Below are 17145 nucleotides of genomic sequence, written 5' to 3'. Positions count from 1 at the left end.
TATATACATATATATATACTTTATATACACATCATTTTTCGGATTGTAAGATGCACTTTTGAGGGGTGAGGGGTGCGTCTTAAAATCCAAATATAGGTCACCGGGAGGTGGACAATTGGCATGGGGTCTGTGCGGGCGGCCAACTACCTCTCTGTTCGGCTGCCTGTCTGTGCAGGCGGCCAGCTGCCTCTCTGTGGGGGCGGTCGGCTGCCTCTCAGTGCGGGCAGCTCTCTGTGTGGGCGGCTGGCCACCTTTCTGTGCGAGTGGCTGGCTGTTCAGGCCAGCTGGCTGCCTCTCTGTGCAGCCGGATAATTAAAAAAAAAGGTAAAAGAAAGAAAATAGGGAATAAATCAGGAGCATTATAATTATGGAGCCCCCCCCCCCGCGCAGCCGCAACACTATTTCTAGGGCCGCTCATTACCCTCATACATATTCACTGCTTCCCCCACACACCGGAAGACTCCGGCTTCTCTGATTGGTTGTGTACCGCCCCCAGCCCCCAGCAGCGGTCGAACCGCTCGGATCCGGATGTCACTGCTCGTGGCTCAAGGGTCTCCGGACCCAGGGGCTAAGGGTCACATCCAAATGAAGAAGGGGGGTATTTACAGGGGAGATATAGTTCGTGATGCCACCCGTGGTGTGTGGTAATAGGGAGTACCGCCGCTGCCGTTGGGAGTACCCGGTGTGATGATGTGGGGCAGCTAGATGACGTTACCCCCCACAGGTAGGGAAAAACCCCGGGGCCCCGGATGGTGGGATGTGATGCAGGGTGAGCGCAGGCTCGCTGGTTGCAGGGGTTAATCAGGTACTCACTCAGCAAGCAAGCAGACGCTGACAACGTAGTAAACCAAGTCTTTGTGTGACGCTGCCCTCTTGGGGAGCTCGCCCGGGTCCCGTCCCCTGCAGTACTGCCTGGTGGTCTGTGGCCTACCTCCTGGCACCGTATTTTAGCATGTCCTTTGTGGCCCATCAGATTGGAGCATTCCAGGCCCCACTCCCTGCTATGGGTAGCAAGAGGAGCTTGCTCTCAGAAGCTCTTGGGATTTCAGGCGGCTGCTTTGCTTGGAAAGTCCTATCTCCCTCGTTGCGCTAGTGCCTCCGATCTCTGAGCTTCGTGGGAACAGTCCATATAAGCTCTGTCCTCTGCAGGTTAATTGCCGGGTTTCTTGAAGCTTCTCCCCGACCCTAGGGTCCATGAACCCCGTCGTGCCTTCGGCCCAGCCCGGCTATTGAACTGCGGCTGCTGGCTATCCTCCAAGACTAGCCAAGCACCCAGTCCGAATCTTTCGCGACCGGGTCTCCGACTCCTCCAGGTCCAGACCACCGTCTGTGACCTAGTCTCTTTTTCCCTGAAAGCTCCAACTCCCAGCTTCCTCAAGCTCCTCACTGCTCGAGGGCTACTTCTGTTCTCTGAATAGCTGCTACTCCCAGCTCCTCACTTACTGGGAGCTTCTTCTGTTCTGCCTGTCAGCTCTGCTCTGTTCTCTTCTCCACTTCCTCCCTCACTGACTTCCCCCCTCCCATCACTCTGTCTGACCCCTAGGTGGACTGCCCTATTCCAGCTTAAGCAGCCCACTGGTGTGCCTGACAGGTGTGGTGCAAGGTGTAACTAAGATTTATGAATGCTGGTGGAGGCAGTACTGCAAGATAGGGACCCAGAACCATGGGGGGTTGAGCCCTGCACGGGGAGAGAAAGATTGTGCAGAACCCAGTGACGACCTGACTAGTCCAGGGTGTCACAGTTGCATTACATTACATGATATTAAACTGTATGCCAAATTGGAAAAGTGTGTATTCACCATGTAGGGAGGCAGTCTGGTGTTATCTGCTAGTTTCTGGATGGATCAGGTAAGGTTCTAGTGTAGGATCCTCCTGAAAATGGGAAAACTCTACAATGCTTTCTAGGGTTTCCTAGTTATTATAGAAAGTTCATATGGAAAGTCTTATCGATCGTCAAAACTCTCATGGATTTGATTAAGAAAGGTACAGACTTTTCGAGATGGTCCTGTGACGCCCTGGGCAAGCCAGGGGTCACAGGTCATTGCACCCACACACTCTGCACCCCAGTTAGGCACATCAAAGCTAACCAAAATCCTTGTTGCCTTCCTCCAGAGGCTGATGTTCACACCAGGGGGTGGGCCAGGCGGTTGGCTCCGCCCACCGAGGAGGACACAGCTCTGGAGGCGGGAAAACCCAGCAGTTTAGTTTAGGAGGTGAAAGTGAAAGGAAGTGAAGTGGAAGTGGTAAAGGAGGAGTAGGAGAAGTGGAAGAAAGGTGAAAGGTGACAGAAAGAAAGCTGAAGAGAGAGTCAAGCTGTGCGCAGGACAGGGTCAGCAAGGTCAGCAACGGCGGTGACTGTCTGGAGGGGGACCGTTTGGAAGTTCCTGGAAGGACCGCGGACGGATAGTGGCCCGGCGGTCTGGAGCAGTGTACCAAAGGACAGTCAGCACCAGGGCAGGGGCCTCTCGGACCCCGGCAAGGCTAGGAGTCGCCATAATTTGCCAAATCCGTCAGTGAAGGGGACATCGATCCCCCAACAACCAAGTCCCGATTGAAGGCAAAAGTCCAACCATTAAGGAGGGCCACCGCCACCGCCAGGGCACCAGTTTCTCAGGGCCAGCGCCTGCGGGCAAAGAGTAGAGCTCCTCCGGTCCAGCTTGAAGCCGGGGAGCGGGTTACCGGTGGGAACCCATTGCTACCAACACAGAAACAAAGGTGCAAGGAAAAGGGACATCACCGTCACCTACTGGGAGAGCAAGTGCAGCCGTCCGTGGGAACCGTCTTTCCAGACGTGTGGTTTACCGTAAAACTGTGTCAACGTCTCAGGCTGAGTGAGTACCACAGTGCCGCAAGGCACAGCGCTGCCCCTGCGTCCCTGCGCCCACCAGGCCCTGCATCTCCCATCTCATCACTGGGCCCCGGGATCACCGACCCCTACCCACGGAGGGGCAACACAACAACTAGCTGCTCCCCCACCATCACTCCCGGGATCCCCACACCGAGCAGCGGTGGTGAAATCACCACAACCGTGGGTGGCGTCACGGACAGTAAACAATCCCCACACCCAACAACCCCCCTTTCACTCACGGGCGAGGAGTGCCGCTCGAGAACCCTCGGGATCCGGCCCACAGCTCGAGCCACCACTGAGCGGCAGCCGCCGGACCCGAGCAGAAGGGGTGAGCGTAGTGTGCTGACACCCTCCTCCCCGCCCGCGACAGTCCAACCTTGCCAGCAAGCCCTTCTCTTCTTTGTAGGGATGCTTTGCTACAGCACTTCTGCTCGCTCAACCCGATGTCTCACAACCATTTATTGTTGAGGTTGACGCATCCATGATGGGGTTGGGGCGGTGTTACCTCAAGAGCTGTCTCCTAGTAAGTGGCATCCATGTGCCCTTTTCTCAAAGAAGTTATTGCCTAAAGGAACTGCAATATCGGCAAACAGGGAACTGTTGGCCATTAAACTGGCATTTCAGAAATGCTGTCATTTTTTAGAGAGAACAGTTGGTTCTGTCACTGATTACCGATCATAAAAATGTTCTGTACCTCAAATCTGCCAAGCCCCTAATCCTAAACAATTTAGGTGGCCCTCATGTTTTATTATGTTTAACTTTGTGGTTACATATTGCCACAGGGGCAAAAATTATGCTTTGTTCCAGAGTTTTCCCGAGAGAGATGGCTCGGATGATTTTGTCTATATTTTACAGGAGGAGGTGGTCGTTTCTGCTGTATGTTCCGAGTTCAAGGGTGAGGTGCTTAAGGTTCAGGGGGTCGCCCTTGCTTCTTGCTCCTCGGGAAAATATTTGTACTCTTACAGTTTCGCCTCATAATTTTAAAGGAGCATCATAACTCAGTCCTTGCTGGACACCCAGGTAGTAAAGCAATCTTTGACCTCCATTCTCTTCAGTTTTGGTAGCCAAGGCTGCTAAGGACATAGTGGATTTTGTGTCAAACTGTAATGTCTGCGCATGTTCTAAGACCCCCACATACTCGTGCGTACTGGTCTCTCTAGCTTTGACTGTACCTAACAGACCATGGACTCATTTATCTATGGATAATATTACTGACCTTCCTTCGTTTGCTGGGAAAATGGCGATCATAGTATTCATTAATATTCATTAACACCATGGTCCATGATATCACTCAATTAAAACTGCATAAAGCTGGGTTTACACACTGAGACTTTCTAGCGATCCAACCTGCGATCTCAACCTAGCCGGGATCGCTACAAAGTCTCTGGTGAGCTGTCAAACAGGCAGACCTGGCCAACGACCTAACAGCGATCCGGACCTGCAGAGCGACTAGCTGGTCGTTGGGGACGTGTCAAAAAAGCAGGTGAACTTCACCCGACTTCATTTAATGCCGCGCGGCTCTGTGTGCCGTGTAAATAAATAAATAATTAAAAAATCCGGCGTGCGGTCCCCCCCTATTTTAATACCAGCCAGATAAAGCCATACGGCTGCAGGCTGGTATTCTCAGGATGGGGAGCCCCACGTTATGGGGAGCCCCCCAGCCTAACAATATCAGTCAGCAGCCGCCCAGAATTGCCGCATACATTAGATGCGACAGTTCTGGGACTGTACCCGGCTCTTCCCGATTTGCCCTGGTGCGTTGGCAAATCGGGGTAATAACTCACCTCATTTGCTGCGTGTAGCTGACCAGAGCGGCGGTGAGTAGCGCGATCAGCTGAGCTGTCACTGAGGTTACCCGCGGCCACCGCTGCATCCATCGCTGGATCCAGGTAACCTCAGTGACAACTCAGCCGATCACACGGCTCTCTTCATTAGCTGCATGCAGGTGACAGGAGCGGCTGTGTCTTCTGCTGCTCCTGTCACCTGCATGCAGCAGAGCTGGATGCGACGCTGGAGGACCGTGGAATACGCCGGACAAGGAGGGCTTTGTTGTGGGTAATAAATTGGTAATGAGGGAATTTGTTAGTGTTTTTTATTTCTAATAAAGGATTTTTCGGGTGTGTGTTTTTTAACTGTAATTTACAGATTAATCATGGAAGGAATCTCGGGGAGACGCCTAACACCAGAAGAGAGGAGGGCCCTGCAATCCCTTAAAGATAATTGCTCCTTTGTGATTAAGGAGACGGATAAGGGGGCAAAATTGTCCTCTGGCACATTGAATTGTATGTGGCAGACGCTAAGCCTCGGACTCCAATAAAGCTTTCCAGAAAAAGCTAGACTCTATTATTTCAGATGCCCTTGAATGGGCTGTGATTACTAGAGATGAGCGAACTGGTCGCGGTTCGGCTCGAGGTCGGCTCGCCGAACGGGGGTCCCGTTCGAGTTCGGTTCGTCGAACGTTCGACGAACCGAACTCGAGCCAATAGGCTATAATGGGAGGCAATCACAAACACATAAAAATGCATGATAAATGTACACAAACAGTTAATAAACATTGCCATAACACTTACCGGTCCTCGCGATCCCTTATGCACTCTGTCTCCTGCCGCTATTCCATCCGATGATCGCTGAATCCTCCCATGACCGGCACTGCCAGCAGAGATGCAGGACCTGTCGTGACGTCAAAATAGCCATGTGACCAGTCACGTGGCTATTATCTCATTGGCTACAGACTGGTCACATGACTATGACGCGTCATGTAGGACCTGCGAGTGCATCTCTCTGGTACACGGTGCACATATGTGTATCGCCGTGTACCGGCGACATGCTCTAGCACACGGTCGACTCCCCGTTCCGTTAGGGACCGGCTGACACAGCCGGTCATTAACGGAGATCACCGTTGCCATAGCAACGCAGTTAGCGGTGACGTCACCGCTAACCGCAGCTCCGAGAGCACCGTTGCTATGGTAACGCGTCTGTCAGCGTTACCGCTGTTACCGCTGACAGCCAGCACTGATCACTCACGGAGTGAAGGCTGCACGCTGCTTCCCGATTGTAGTGAGGATTGTACTGAGGATGAGGTTCCCCAGTCCCAAGTGATGGGCTGGTGAACCTCATCCTCACTACAATCGTCACTACTACTACACTAGTGAGGATTGTACTGAGGATGAGGTTCCCCAGCCCCAAGTGATGGGCTGGTGAACCTCATCCTCACTACAATCCTCACTACTACTACACTAGAAAGAAAGAAGACAGAAGAGCAGGATCGTGGAGGGCTGACAGGGGGTAATAAAGATGGAGTCTCTAATGTGTCTGTGTATTTATTTCTATTAAAGTATTTTTTCTCTGTGTGGTGTCTTTTTTTTAACCCTTTATTGGAGATTCTTAATGGCCGGGTCAAACGTGCCTGACATTAAGAATCTCTGGCTTAATACTGGCTAGTAAAACAAAGCCAGTATTAACTCATGATTACCCAACAAGCCACCCGGCTCCAGGGCTGTTGGAAGAGTTGGATACAGCGCCAGATGATGGCGCTTCTATGAGAGCGCCATTTTCTGGGACGGCTGCGGACTGAAATCCGCAGCAGAGGCGCCCAGAAACCTCGGGCTAACCTGTGCTGCGGATTCCAATCCCCAGCTGCCTAGTTGTACCCGGCTGGACACAAAAATGGGGCGAAGCCCACGTCATTTGTTTTTTAATTATTTCATGAAATAAGTGAAATAATTAAAAAAAATGGGCTTCCCTATATTTTTGGTTCCCAGCCGGGTACAAATAGGCAACTGGGGGTTGGAGGCAGCCCGTGGCTGCCTGCTGTACATGGCTAGCATACAAAAATATGGCGAAGCCCACGTCATTTTTTTGGTGGGCAAAAAACTTCTGCATACAGTCCTGGATGGAGTATGCTGAGCCTTGTAGTTCTGCAGCTGCTGTCTGCTCTTCTCCATACAGACAGACAGCAGCTGCAGAACTACAAGGCTCAGCATACTCCATCTAGGACTGTATGCAGAAGTTTTTTGCCCCCTGAAAAAATTATGTGGGCTTCGCCATATTTTTGTATGCTAGCCAGGTACAGCAGGCAGGTACGGCTGCCCCCAACCCCCAGTTGCCTATTTGTACCCGGCTGGGAACCAAAAATAAAGGGAAGCCCTTTTGTTTATTATTTCATGAATTTCATGAAATAATTAGAAAACAAATGACGTAGGCTTCGCCCCATTTTTGTGTCCAGCCAGGTACAACTAGGCAGCTGGGGATTGGAATCCGCAGCACAGGTTGGCCTGAGCTTTCTGGGCCCCACTGCTGCGAATTGCAGTCTGCAGCCGCCTCAGAAAATGGCACTTTCATAGAAGCGCCATCTTCTGGCGCTGTATCCAACTCTTCCAGCACCTGCCTGCTGTACCTGGCTAGCATACAAAAATATGGCGAAGCTCACGTCCTTTTTTTGTAGTTTTTTGGCAAAAAAAATAAAAAATGCTTCCCTGGATTTTCCATTGCCAGTGAAGGTAACACCAAGCAGTGGGGGTTAGCAGCCAGTAGCTGCTTGGATTACCCTTAGCTAGCAATACAAAAAATGCAGCGGGAGCCCATATATATTTTTTTAATTATTTATTTAAATAACTAAAAATAAAATGGGCTTCCCTGTATTTTGATTGCTGGACATCACAGTGCTGTAAAAATAAATCTTTAAAAAAATGACGTAGCGCTCCGCGGTATTTTTGATTCTCAGCAGATAAAGCAGACAGCTATGGGTTGCCACCCCCATCTGCCTGCCGTTACCTTGGTTGGCAATCAAAATACAGGGAAGCCCATTAATTTTTTCTATTTAAAAAATAGTTAAAAAAAAAAATGACGTTGGGTCCCCCCATTTTTGATAGCCAGCTAGGGTAAAGCAGACGGCTGTAGCCTGAAAACCACAGCTGGCAGCTTTACCGTGGTTGGGGATCCAATGTGGAGGTCCCCTCAGGCTCTTTTTTATAATTATTTTATAAATATTAATAATTACACAATAAAAGTAGGATCCCCCCCAAATTGGATCACCAGCCAAGGTAAAGCGGACAGCTGTGGTCTGGTATTCTCAGGGTGGGAAGGTCCATAGTTATTGGGCCTTCACAGCCTAAAAATAGCAGGCCGCAGGCACCCCAGACATGGCGCATCCACTAGACGCGCCAATCCTGGCGCTTCACCCCAGCTCATCCCGTGCCCTGGTGCAGTGGCAAACGGGGTAATAAATCGGGTTGATACTAGCTGTAAAGTCACCTGAGATCAAGCCCAGCAGTTTGTGATGTCATGGCGTCTATTAGATACCCAACATCATAAACTGTCAGTACTAACAAAAAAAAAAAAAATCGACAAAAGAAATTTATTTGAAAAAACAGTCCCCAAAACATTTCCTCTTTCACCAATTTATTGTAAGAAAAAAAATAAAGGGGTCCCACGACGACTCTGGACCGTCTAGAATATCAAGGGGGGAGACACTCAGGGAACGTATCCCCCATTTTCTAGGAGTGCGGACCCTTCATGTGAGGAGTGTGGGTGCAATGAATCTGCACTCACTCTCCCCGGGTCCACAGCAGCAGAGTCCATGTCGTAATGGTTGCTACCAAAGCTGCAATGCCCTGCTCATGAGGTAAGGGCATGCCTAATCAGGAGAACTACTGTAGAGGAAGCTCTGCTCACTGGTATATAGGTGCTCAGAGGTAATAATAGATAAAATTAGTGAGTAACCTCGGCACTCTAAATCTCCCAGACTATATGCATATATGTTTTTGTCCAAAACAAGTTACAAATGACGTTTCGGCCTGAGCCTTCATCAGATTGGACTTATCTGCTTGTAATCATGAAAAATGACAATAATCAGTATCACATAAGAGTGAGAGAACAATAACATAAACTCGAACAATGTAGAGGTACAATTGGGATGCAGCAAAAAAATTGCAACACAGCAAGAAATGAAACACATGATACAAATGTCATAATACAGTACAAGGACAATATAGTAATGACAAATATGGGGTCAGAGTAGGCTTAGACAGCTCTGGTACGAAAGAGATGTCAATCATAAAGTAACATGTGCAGTAGGTGTAGAGCTACAGTATGCATGGCAGAACTAATGGGTAGACTGACCATAGAAAAAGAACGGAGAAAAAGTGGAGAAAAAGTGGATAAAAAGTGGAGAAAAAGTGGATAAAAAGTGGAGAAAAAGTGGAGAAAAAGTGGAGAAAAAGTGGAGAAAAAAATGGAGAAAAAAATGTAGAAAAAGTGGAGAAAAAGTGGAGAAAAAATGGAGAAAAAATGGAGAAAAAGTGGAGAAAAAGTGGAGAAAAAAATGGAGAAAAAGTGGAGAAAAAGTGGAGAAAAAGTGGAGAAAAAGTGGAGAAAAAAATGGAGAAAAAGTGGAGAAAAAGTGAAGAAAAAGTGGATAAAAAGTGGAGAAAAAGTGAAGAAAAAATGTAGAAAAAAATGGAGAAAAAGTGGAGAAAAAGTGGAGAAAAAGAGGAGAAAAAAATGTAGAAAAAGTGGAGAAAAAGTGGAGAAAAAGTGGAGAAAAAATGGAGAAAAAGTGGAGAAAAAATGGATAAAAAGTGGAGAAAAAGTGAAGAAAAAGTGGAGAAAAAATGGAGAAAAAATGTAGAAAAAAATGGAGAAAAAAATGTAGAAAAAGTGGAGAAAAAGTGGAGAACAAGTGGAGAAAAAGTGGAGAAAAAATGGAGAAAAAGTGGAGAAAAAGTGGAGAAAAAGTAGAGAAAAAAATGGAGAAAAAGTGGAGAAAAAGTGGAGAAAAAGTGGAGAAAAAGTGGAGAAAAAAATGTAGAAAAAGTGGAGTAAAAATGGAGAAAAAGTGGAGAAAAAATGGAGAAAAAGTGGAGAAAAAGTGGAGAAAAAAATGGAGAAAAAGTGGAGAAAAAGTGGAGAAATAGTGGAGAAAAAGTGGAGAAAAAAATGTAGAAAAAGTGGAGAAAAAGTGGAGAAAAAGTGGAGAAAAAGTGGAGAAAAAGTGGAGTAAAAATGGAGAAAAAGTAGAGACAAAATGGAGAAAAAAATGTAGAAAAAGTGGAGAAAAAGTGGAGAAAAAAATGGAGAAAAAGTGGAGAAAAAGTGGAGAAAAAGTGGAGAAAAAGTGGAGAAAAAATGGAGAAAAAGTGGAGAAAAAGTGGAGAAAAAGTGGAGAAAAAATGGAGAAAAAGTGGAGAAAAAGTGGAGTAAAAATGGAGAAAAAGTGGAGAAAAAATGGAGAAAAAAATGTAGAAAAAGTGATGAAAAAGTGGAGAAAAAGTGGAGAAAAAAATGGAGAAAAAGTGGAGAAAAAGTGGAGAAAAAAGTGGAGAAAAAGTGGAGAAAAAGTGGAGAAAAAGTGGAGAAAAAGTGGAGAAAAAATGTAGAAAAAAATGGAGAAAAAAATGTAGAAAAAGTGGAGAAAAAGTGGAGAACAAGTGGAGAAAAAGTGGAGAAAAAATGGAGAAAAAGTGGAGAAAAAGTGGAGAAAAAGTGGAGAAAAAAAATGGAGAAAAAGTGGAGAAAAAGTGGAGAAAAAGTGGAGAAAAAGTGGAGAAAAAAATGTAGAAAAAGTGGAGTAAAAATGGAGAAAAAGTGGAGAAAAAATGGAGAAAAAGTGGAGAAAAAGTGGAGAAAAAGTGGAGAAAAAAATGGAGAAAAAGTGGAGAAAAAGTGGAGAAAAAGTGGAGAAAAAAATGTAGAAAAAGTGGAGAAAAAGTGGAGAAAAAGTGGAGAAAAAGTGGAGTAAAAATGGAGAAAAAGTAGAGACAAAATGGAGAAAAAAATGTAGAAAAAGTGGAGAAAAAGTGGAGAAAAAAATGGAGAAAAAGTGGAGAAAAAGTGGAGAAAAAGTGGAGAAAAAGTGGAGAAAAAATGGAGAAAAAGTGGAGAAAAAGTGGAGTAAAAATGGAGAAAAAGTGGAGAAAAAATGGAGAAAAAAATGTAGAAAAAGTGATGAAAAAGTGGAGAAAAAGTGGAGAAAAAAATGGAGAAAAAGTGGAGAAAAAGTGGAGAAAAAAGTGGAGAAAAAGTGGAGTAAAAATGGAGAAAAAGTGGAGAAAATGTGGAGAAAAAGTGGAGAAAAAGTGGAGAAAAAAGTGGAGAAAAAGTGGAGAAAAAGTGGAGAAAAAGTGGAGAAAAAATGGAGAAAAAAATGGAGAAAAAGTGGAGAAAAAGTGGAGTAAAAATGGAGAAAAGTGGAGAAAAAAATGTAGAAAAAGTGGAGAAAAAGTGGAGAAAAAGTGGAGAAAAAAATGGAGAAAAAGTGGAGAAAAAGTGGAGAAAAAATGGAGAAAAAGTGGAGAAAAAGTGGAGAAAAAGTGGAGAAAAAAATGGAGAAAAAGTGGAGAAAAAGTGGAGAAAAAGTGGAGAAAAAATGGAGAAAAAGTGGAGAAAAAGTGGAGAAAAAATGGATAAAAAGTGCAGAAAAAGTGAAGAAAAAGTGAAGAAAAAGTGGAGAAAAAATGGAGAAAAAATGTAGAAAAAATGGAGAAAAAAATGTAGAAAAAGTGGAGAAAAAGTGGAGAAAAAAATGGAGAAAAAGTGGAGAAAAAGTGGAGAAAAAGTGGAGAAAAAGTGGAGCACCCTTTGGTGCCTTTCATGTGGCACTAAGGGGTGCTTAGCTTTGTATTTAGCCAAAAAAATGAAAAAAAAAATGACGTAGGGTTCCCCCTAGTTTTGTAGCCAGCTAGGGTAAAGCAGACGGCTGCAGCCTGCAGACCACAGCTGGCAACCTCACCTTGGCTGGTAATCCAAAACTGAGGGCACCCCATGCTGTTATTTTAAATTAAATAAATAATTAAAAAAAAAAACACGTAGGGGTCCCCCAAAATTGGATCACCAGCCAAGGTAAAGCAGACAGCTGGGGCCTGATATTCTCAGACTAGGGAGGTCCATGGTTATTGGACTCTCCCCAGCCTAAAAATAGCAGGCCGCAGCCGCCCCAGAAGTGGCGCATCCATTAGATGCGCCAATCCTGGTGCTTCGCCCCAGCTCATCCCGCGCCCTGGTGCGGTGGCAAACGGGGTAATATATGGGGTTAATACCAGATGTGTAATGTCACCTGGCATCAAGCCCAGGGGTTGGTGAGGTCAGGCGTCTATCAGATACCCGACATCACCAACCCAGTCAGTAATAAAAAAAATAGACGACAAACACATTTTTATTTGAAAAAACACTCCCCAAAACATTCCCTCTTTAACCAATTTATTAGAATGAAAAACAAATCCAGGTCTGCTGTAATCCAAGGGGTTGCCATGACGATCCACACTGTCCCAGTCAATGAAGAGCAGGATGTTCCCCATTGGCTGGGAGAGCAATGCAGTGGCCTGAGCTAACATCAATGGGTCAGCCCAGGTCACTGCAGGGCATGACAAGTGCTGCTGTCAGCGAGGTACATTACCTACGCTGATCTCCTGCACTGTTGACAGCCCCTGTCACTGAGTTCAATGACCGGCGCCTTCACACCAAGTATCGCGAGAGGCCCGTGACGTCACCGCTAGTCAGTCTCGGGTCGGAAGCGAGAGGTGATGTGACAAGCGGCGGCCATGGAGGACAGTGACAGCGCTGAGGTCGGGATGGCGGGACTTCATCACCGCAGGTAAGCCGAGCGGGACCATGTGTGTGTGTGTGTGTGTGTGTGTGTGTGTGTGAATGTGTGTGTGTGTGTGTGTACGTGTGTACATGCCGCGGGCAGGAGGGGGCGGAGTGAGCTGAGCGGTGAAGTGTGGGCTTCCTGCACGTAACTAGGATAAACATCGGGTTACTAACCAAAGCGCTTTGCTTGGATACCCGATGTTTATCTTGGTTACCAGCTTCTGGCAGGCTGCCAGCGATGGCTCCTGCACACTGTAGCTGTAAAAAGCCCTGCTTTTTGCTGCTAGAACCGTTCTCGAACGTATCTAGAACTATCGAGCTTTTGCAAAAAGCTCGAGTTCTAGTTCGATCTCGAACAACCCCCAAAATCACTCGAGCCTAGAACTGGAGAACCACGAACCGCGAACCGCGCTCAACTCTAGTGATTACTAAAAGGGAAAGGGATTTCCTTGATATTTCCAACCCCACTATATCCACATTCTACCTTCTTCCAAAGCTGCACAAATCTTTGAACAATCCACCGGGTAGACCTATTGTGGCAGGCATTGGGGGTATCTTGGAGCAATCGTGTGAATACATTGATTTCTACCTCCAGCCCCTAGTTTTGGAATTGCCCTTGTATATCCGGGATATCTTACATCTATTGGAAAAACTGGAGGATGTAATTGTTCCAGCAGGAGCCATGTTGGTGTCTCTGGACGTAGAGTCCCTTTACACTAGCATAGACCATGGACTTGGAGTAGAGGCTGTGGCTACATTTTTGCATCAAAATCATGGAGGTATGACACCACACAATGTATTTTTATTGGATCTTCTCTTTTTTGTCCTAGGACAGAATTATTTCATCTTTGACCGGACCTTCTACAGGCAGATCTCTGGTACCGCAGTAGGTGCGCGTTGTGCACCTTCTTTCACCAACCTTTATTGGGGGTCGTGAGAGGTGGCACATGTGTATGCCCGGCCACTGTATCAGAGGTTTGTCTGTGGTTGGTACCAATACATTGATGACATTCTGTTCCTTTAGATGGACCGGAAGATCTGTGTCATGTGTTCATTTCCTCCTTGAACTAGCTCAATATACGGTTGACATAGTAAATCTCCTTGGATTCTATGGAATTTTTGGATATCAGACTTACATTACGGGATCAACATATCTTTACAAGTGTACATCACAAGGTAACCTCAACAAACAACTTGCTACATTGTAATAGCTTTCATTCTCAGCATCTAAAATGTGGCATTTTCGTTGGCCAATTTTTTTGGGCCAAGAAAAATTGCAGTACCAACTCGGAATTTCTGTTACAGGCCGATTATCTCAAGGAATGATTTCAAGCTAGGGGCTATCCTAAGAAGATTATACAATTAGCTATGCATCGGGCCAACCGGGAAGACAGAAAAACACTACTCTCACTACGGAAGAGAACCAAGAATGTCAATTTGAGGTTGGTCAGAACGTTAAATAACCAGTGTTGTGACGTTTACTGACTATTGAATAAGAACTGGACTATTTTGACCTCTGATTCCAGGATGAAGGACATCGTACCCAGCAGCTCATAATTGACGGAGAGGAGAGCTCATAACCTCAAGTATTTCTTGAGCAGGAGCCACTTTACATGACCAGGGACAAGAATTGGTTCAGGTATCACCCCGAAGGGGTCATATCCATGTGGGAATTGCTCTATTTGTCAATTTGTCCCAGTACCTACATCCTTCTTTAATCATGTAGATCAACGGGAGTTACCATTGGAGAAATATGTTAATTGCTGGTCCACCAACATAATATATTATTATTATTTATTCTTATAGCGCCATTAATTCCATGGCGCTTTAATAGTGAAAGAGGGTATACATACAACAATCATTAACAGTACAAAACAGACTGGTATAGGAGGAGAGAGGACCCTGCCCGCGAGGGCTCACAGTCTACAGGGAATGGGTGATGGTACAATAGGTGAGGACAGAGCTGGTTGCGCAGTGGTGTACTGGACTGAGGGTTATTGTAGGTTGTAGGCTTGTTGGAAGAGGTGGGTCTTGAGGTTTCTCTTGAAGCAATCATGTGCCCATGTAAAAAAGTTTATGTAGGGGAAACCACACAGGAGTTTCGGAAATGTGTCCAGCAACATTTTTCAAATATTGCATTGGCTGAAAACCATCAGAAACAAGGGAAGTCTCTATCAACTGTCGCCGTTCATTATCTCCAGCATCATAATAGCACGATTCTGGGCACTTGGATCACAAGTTTGGATCAGCTTACCAACAACATAAGAAGGGGCAAAATTGTGCTACCCATACTTTACCTTGAATCAGGCTGGATCTACAAACTGGACAGTGTGGCCCCTAGGGGCATTAATGAGAACCTACTATTTATAGGTTATTACAAACAGTAGATCTTGCCAAGCCCCCTTCTCCTTTTTGGTGTATTAAAATACCTTAATGGTCATATGTTACATGATTGAGTTGTGTCTATGCATTCTGTTTGGAAAACTGCTGGATATGATGTCCTTACCTGTTCAGTATTTTCCTGTGTCAGCACAGATGTTTCTTATATATGCTTCTTATTGTGGATATTAAATAATTACATCTAACATATGGCTACAATAGAGCTCATATGTGCTCATTATTTGGATTTATATATTGTATTCAGCCATGATTTGGCTTCTTTTTCCTCTGTGCTTACTACAGTACAACATACCCATTTGTGCTTTTCCATGCGTGCTTGACTTTTGGCCAGGCCAGGCATGCAAGGACAGACCTCAAATGTTCTATTGCCATATCATCCTAGATACATCTGTGACGCCCTGGACTAGCCAGGTAGTCACAGTTAGAGCCCCGCACAACACCTGTCCCCAACAAGGTGTCAGCAGCCAAACACTTTAAACCCTAGTCACCCCCCTCAGGGCTTGATGGGCACACCAGGGGGGCGGAGCCAGGTGGTTGGCCCCATCCACCGAGGAGTCCAGAGAGCCTGAGGCGGGAAAACAGTCAGGTTAGGTGTTAGTAGTCAGTGAGTGTGGAGTTGAGTTCAGGAGGTGAAGGAGAGTGGAAGCAGGCCTGTGTCCCAGGTCTGCAGCAATATCAAAAAACTGACCCGCACATCCAACAAATGTGAACAGGTGCTAACTGAAAAAACATAGTAACTATAAATGCATACAGTCGCACACTGAAAAAGCCAAAAATGTACAAGGGAAAATATGGCACTGCATTACTACAAAAGAGAGATATTTAGTTTATGTATTGGCCAATGCATGTAAGCCCGGAAACCAAAGGCAAGGTATATCTCTGTAATCCGGGAACCTAACTTAAATGCCACTATCTAGGCTAAAAACATCCGTATCTGGGCAAAATGCCACTATTTGGACTACAAACCTCCATGTATGGGCAGCTAGGCTCCTGATACAATGGTTAGGGTGGAGTGCTCACTCAGAAAAAGACTCACTAGAAATATCAAAAAACTGACCCGCACATCCAACAAATGTGAACAGGTGCTAACTGAAAAACCATAGTAACGATAAATGCATACAGTCGCACACTGAAAAAGCCAAAAATGTACAAGGGAAAATATGGCACTGCATTACTGCAAAAGAGAGATATTTAGTTTATGTATTGGCCAATGCATGTTACTATGTTTTTTCAGTTAGCACCTGTTCACATTTGTTGGATGTGCGGGTCAGTTTTTTGATATTTCTAGTGAGTCTTTTTTTGACTGAGCACTCCGACCTAAAACCTGGCTGTGTTCATAACCATTGTATCAGGAGCCTAGCTGCCCATACATGGAGGTTTCTAGTCCAAATAGTGGCATTTTGCCCAGATACGGATGTTTTTATAGTTATCAGGTCTGCAGCAGTCTGACAGGTGCCAGGGTTGGAGCCCGGGCACCTTTGGCTAGGAGACACGGAGGCCTCTGCCTGCAGGAGCCGGGAAGACGGCTCGGTGGAACCGTGGTGGACCGGGACAGGGTAGTGGCCCGCCGGTACTGACCCGGGGAACCGACTCGGAAACCGGCGCACCAAGGGGGGTACTCAGACCCTGAAACGAGGTCCAGAAGCTACTGGACTGAGTTAATTAACTGATTGCCGCCAGGACTATAGGTCTTTTCCCACCCAAAGTCCCGACTGAAGACAACAGCCCAACGAGGGGGATAGAAAGCCACTGCTCAGGCAGAGAGATCCCACGGGCCAGCGTCTGCGGGCAAATGGCTCCTCCGACATACACAAGATGGGGAGCGGACTCCTGTATTGCAAGTTCAGGTAGTCCATCAACACTTAAAAAGGTGCAGGAGAAAGGCAGAGACCACCAACTGGGTGGGGGACCAGACTGCAGCCGGCTGCGGGCACCGACCACTATAATCTTGGTTTACCAGAGACCTGTGTGTGTTTCTAATCGTGAGTACACCAGTGCCCTCTGGCCGCGCACCTCCCTGCACCGCCCAACTACTCCACCCCAACGGGTCCCGGGGCCACCATCCCTACCCACGGAGGGGTTAACATCTTGCTGCGCAACATCTCCCCCAGGTGCCCCGTAACCGCAGCGGTGTTGTCCAACTTCACCATAACCCGTGGGTAGCATCACGAACTTAACCACGGCTCCGGCCGTAAACCTACGTCCCCCAAAACGCCAGCCCCTTTCAGATCGGAGTGACCAGGGCCCCCGGGTCCGGAGACGCTCGAGCCACCCACTAGCGAGCCTGGATCTGAGCGGCTCGGTTGCAGCCG

The sequence above is a fragment of the Anomaloglossus baeobatrachus genome, chromosome 5 (assembly GCF_048569485.1).
Source record: "Anomaloglossus baeobatrachus isolate aAnoBae1 chromosome 5, aAnoBae1.hap1, whole genome shotgun sequence".
In the NCBI taxonomy this organism is placed as follows: Eukaryota; Metazoa; Chordata; class Amphibia; order Anura; family Aromobatidae; genus Anomaloglossus; species Anomaloglossus baeobatrachus.
Note: the sequence above shows the minus strand (reverse complement) of the source record.